A 5246-nucleotide genomic window follows, 5' to 3' on the forward strand; every position below is an offset into this window, starting at 1 on the left:
GGCCGTCCGTGCCCCGGGAGCCGGCCCTCGCGCACACACCGGCCGGTCACGCGAGCGGCGCGAGAGCACGCGAGAGCAGCGCGCGCTCCTCGCTCCCTCCCCTTCCTCCGCCGGCCGTGCATCCGCCTCCCTCGGGCCCGAGGCGGCCGCGCGCAGGGCGGACAGCGCCGCCACCCGGTTGGCGCCAATACCTGCCGCGCGGGACGCCTCCGGGAGGACCCGACCGGAGAGGGCGAGAGGAGGAGGAGCCCGGGTGGCGGGAAGCTAGCCCAGGTTCCCGCGGCCCTGCGAAGGCACGCAGGGCAAACAGCGCTTTATTTTTCGCAGCGGCGATGACCTGGTGACTTTGGGGGGTCATCCTGAGGGACATAGACGGAACTGGTTGGGAGTAGTTAATTGCTCGGTGAAAATGAACTGATTTCCTCCTCAGGGAAAGGAGGATCTGCAAAGTCAAGGAAAGTTGTGCAACGGGGCACAGCGTGAGCGGCTCACTGTCGGGTCTTCTGACAGCCACCCGAGTTGCCCACCGTCCTTAGATTTCTGAAGTTAATATTTTGAAAGCTGCAAAACATGAAAATAGCATTGGGTCGAGTCGTTCTCAAGGTATGGTCTTTGGGCCACCAGGCCTCACAATCACTTTGGGTACTGGCTGGAAACATAGGTTTCCAACTCCAAACATAAAAAAGCGAGGATCTCTGAGAGTGGAACCCAGAAATAAGCATTTATTAATTAGGTGGGTGATTCTTGTCAAAAAGGAAGAACTCATTTTTTTTTAATGTTTTAAACGTACCAAGCATTAACGTTTTCTGTCATCCAAAGGAAAACAACTATCAGGTTAAAAAAAAGTGCACGCAGCAGTGTTTGAGCATTTTAATGTATGTGAAATGAACGCAAGAGCGTTCTATTTAAAAAAATACCTATTTAAAAACAAATCAAGAGCATACACAAAATTTCTGAAGAGGAAGTTGAAAAAAGGATACAATAATATGAAATCGCATTCAGCTCTTGAAACTAACCACTACCATAGTTTAAAATGATATTCGTTTGTTTATTCAAATTATTCTTGATGGATATCCATTGGTCTATTTTTTCCCACATCCTTTAATGTCAACTTAAAAATAGTAAAGGTACTGCAGCTCACTGACTTGTTTTTGACGTACTACACGAGAGAGCAGTCATTGCGAGTCTGACACTCCAGTTGCTGATTTGCTAGAACTCTGCCCAAAAGTCAGTGGTTTGTTCTTGGGCATTTACAGTACCAGGCAGAATCCATTTAAAATTGTCTTCATCCCAACTATTAAGTGGACCAAAAGCTGCTCTCTTTTTAGGCTCTCCCGGTCACTTTTGATATTTCTTTTTTTTTTTTTTTGAGACGGAGTCTTGCTGTGTCGCCCAGGCTGGAGTGCAATGGTGCGATCTCAGCTCACTGCAAGCTCTGCCTGCCGGGTTCACACCATTCTCCTGCCTCAGCCTCCCGAGTAGCTGGGACTACAGGCGCCCACCACCAAGCCAAGCTAATTTTATTTTTTTGTATTTTTAGTAGAGACAGGTTTTCACTGTGTTAGCCAGAATGGTCTTGATCTTCTGACCTCATGATCTGCCCGCCTCAGCCTCCCAAAGTGCTGGGATTACAGGCATGAGCCACTGCGCCCAGCCAACTTTTGATATTTTTTTCTGTGTTACATTTAATTAAACAGCAATGATTTTATCTTTCATTCTCCTCAGTAGCTTGCCCATTATTCAATGGAGTTTTATATGTGTACATAGATTTTATTTTTTTTATTATTTTATTATTTTTTGAGACGAAGTCTTACTCTGTCGCCCAGGCTGCATGGCAGTGGCACAGTCTCGGCTCACTACAGCATCTGCCTCCCAGGTTCAAGCGATTCTTGTGACTCAAGCCCACAAGTAGCTGGGGCTACGGGTGTGCGCCACCATACCAGGCTAATTTTTATTTTATTTTACTTTATTTTTGAGACAGTCTCCCTCTATCGCCCAGACTGGAGTGTGGTGGTGTGATCCTGGCTCATTACAACCTCTGCCTTCTGGGTTCAAGCAATTCTCCTGCCTCACCCTCCCAAGTAGCTGAGATTACAGGCGCCAGCCACTATGCTTGGATAATTTTTGTATTTTTAGTAGACACAGGGTTTCACCATGTTGGTCAGGCTGGTCTCAAACTCCTGACCTCAGGTAATCTGCCCGCCTCAGCCTCCCAAAGTGCTGGGATTACAGGCGTGAGCCACCGCGCCTGGCCTTACTGGTTGATTTTGTTTCTTTCCTTTTTTTTTGACATAGAGTCTCACTCTATCACCAGGTTTGAGTGCAGTAGTGCGATCTTGGTTCACTGCACCTCTCTGCCTCCCAGGTTCGAGAGATTCATCTGCCTCAGCCTCCCAAGTAGCTGGGACTACAGGCACACACCACCACGCCCAGCTTATTTTTATATTTTTAGTAGAGATGGGGTTTCACCATATTGGCCAGATTGATCTCGAACTCCTGACCTCATGATCCAGCCACCTCGGCCCCTCAAAGTCCTGGGATTACAGGTGTGAGCCCCTGTGCCTGGCCTATTTTTTTTTTTTGAGATGAAGTCTTGCTCTATTGCCCAGGCTGTAGTGCAGTGGTGCAGTCTGGGCACACTGCACCCTATGCCTCCTGGGTTCAAGCAAATCTCCTGCCCCAGCCTCCTAATTATCTGGGACTACAGGCATGTGCCACCACGCCCAGCTAATTTTTGTATTTTTAGTAGAGATGGGGTTTTACCATGTTGGCCAGACTGGTCTCCAACTCTTGACCCTAGGTGATCCACCCGCCTTGGGCTTCCAAAGTGCTGGAATTACAGGCGTGAGCCACTGCACCCAACCTCCACCAAGCTTTTCTTCCCCCCTTAGTGCCCAAAACAATGCTTATATTGTAGGCCTCTTTAAATAATTGTTTCACAAATGAAGGCCTGTCCTCCTGGTGGACCTTAATTTGTTTGGGGAGAAATAGACCAAAATAAAAATAATACATGTATATGAAAATAAAGTAGGGAAGAGCTGGGCACGGTGACTCGCACCTGTGATCCCAGCACTTTGGGAGGGGGACGCAGGCAGACTATTTGAGGTCATGAGTTTCAGACCAGCCTGGCCGACATGGTGAAACCCCATCTCTATTAAAAACACAAAAAAATTAGACTCAGTGGCTCAGATGCAGTGGCTCAGAACTGTAATCCCAGCACTTTTGGAAGCCGAGGAGGGTGGATCACCTGAGGTGAGGAGTTCCAGACCAGCCTGACCAACATGGTGAAACCGTGTCTCTACTAAAAATACAAAAATTAGCCAGGCACGCTGGCACATATCTGTAATCCCAGCTACTAGGGAGGCTGAGGCAGGAGAATCGCTTGAACCGGGGAGATGGAGGTTGCAGTGAGCTGGGAAAGCACCACTGCACTCCAGTCTGGGTGACAGAGTGAGACTCCCGGGAGTGAGAGAGAGTATAGATCGCATATAGCCTTTTAGACCTCTGGTAGAACTGTGGCTATCCTCTGATTCAGATGGGAAACTAATGGTCTGTTTTAAGCAAAGAGGTGATATGATGTATGTCCTGAGTTAGGCAACGTTGGACAAACCACTTAATCCTTCTGTGCCTCATTTTCTTCATCTGTAAAACAAGGATAATAATAGTATCTTCCTCAGATGATCATCATGAGGAATAAATATGTTAATTTTTTTTTCTCTGTTGCCCAGGCTGGAGTGCAGTGCTGTAATCTTGGCTCATCGCAACCTCTGCCACCCAGGTTCAAGAGATTCTCTTGCCTCAGCTTCCCTAGTAGCTGGGATTACAGGCACGCGCCACCACACCCAGCTATTTTTTGTATTTTTAGTGGAGATGGGATTTCACCAGGTTGGCCAGGCTGCTCTTGAACTCCTGACCTCAGGTGATCCACCCACCTCAGCCTCCCAAAGTGCTACGATTACAGGTGTAAGCCACTGCGCCTGGCCATAAGTTAATGTTTGTAAAGTGCCTAGAATAGTAACTCACATATGCTAAGCTCTACATAATTTTTTTTCATAAAATAAAAAAAAAAATCATTATAGCTGCTGGGTTGAAAATAGCAGTAGATATGCAAATGTGGAAGAAGGGTAGCCCGGTAGGTGTAAGACAACTATAAAAATCCCAAGGAAAAATGGTAACAAGAACCATTTCTGCTGGGCGCGGTGGCTCAAGCCTGTAATCCCAGCACTTTGGGAGGCCGAGACGGGCGGATCACGAGGTCAGGGGATTGAGACCATCCTGGCTAACATGGTGAAACCCCGTCTCTACTAAAAAATACAAAAAACTAGCTGGGCGTGGTGGCGGGCGCCTGTAATCCCAGCTAGTCGGGAGGCTGAGGCAAGAGAATGGCGTAAACCCGGGAGGCGGAGCTTGCAGTGAGCTGAGATAGTGCCACTGCACTCCAGCCTGGGCGACAGAGCAAGACTCTGTCTCAAAAAAAAAAAAAAAAAAAGAACCATTTCTTAGAATGATATAGCTAATAGAAGTAATGGCAGTAGAGGTGGTAAAAAGGGGCAGAAGAAGAAGAGACAAGAAATCAGGGATGACAGCAGGTGCCATGTCCAGCCGCGAAGGTGGCAAGAAGAAGCCCCTGAAACAGCCCAAGGAGCAGGCCACAGAGATGGACAAGGAAGAGAATGCTTTCAAGCAGAAACAAAAAGAGGAGCAAAAGAAACTCAAGGAGCTAAAAGCGAAGGCGGCGGGGAAGGGGCCCCTGGCCACAGGTGGAATTAAGAAATCTGGCAAAAAGTAAGCTGTTCCTTGTGCCTGAGGAAATGATGACCCTTTATTTCATCAGTATTTAAACATCAGTATTCCCTGCCATAACATCTTTTGCCACCGATAGTTGGAATTAAGTGTTGTTTTGGAACTGTTGTACATTTAAGAATAAACTTCTGTTAAAAAAAAAGAAAAAAAGAAGAAGAAGAAAATAAAGAAATCAAAGATGACTCAAAAGTTTTCAGCCTGAGTAACTAGAACCACTATCAAGATAATGAGGACTATGCTTGGATCAGATCAGATTTAGGGCCTAAAGATATCCATGCGATCATAAAAGTTAATTAAACAGTCACTGAACTCCTATACTGGGTAAGACATTGAACTAGGCACTGAGAGAATATGTTAAAAACAAAATCCGGCTGGGCATGCTGGCTCACACCTGTAATTCCAGCACTTTGGGAGGCCGAGAACGGATCACAAGGTCAGGAGTT

At 47.0% G+C, this 5246-nt stretch overlaps 1 pseudogene; it reads left to right on the plus strand.

The window, feature by feature from the left end:
- Nucleotides 1-4594: 4594 nt before the first annotated feature.
- LOC108516730 (translation machinery-associated protein 7 pseudogene) lies at nucleotides 4595-4789 on the plus strand (annotated as a pseudogene).
- Nucleotides 4790-5246: the final 457 nt, after the last annotated feature.

This window comes from Rhinopithecus bieti, unplaced genomic scaffold (assembly GCF_001698545.2).
Source record: "Rhinopithecus bieti isolate Rb0 unplaced genomic scaffold, ASM169854v2 scaffold_2339, whole genome shotgun sequence".
NCBI classification, from domain to species: Eukaryota; Metazoa; Chordata; class Mammalia; order Primates; family Cercopithecidae; genus Rhinopithecus; species Rhinopithecus bieti.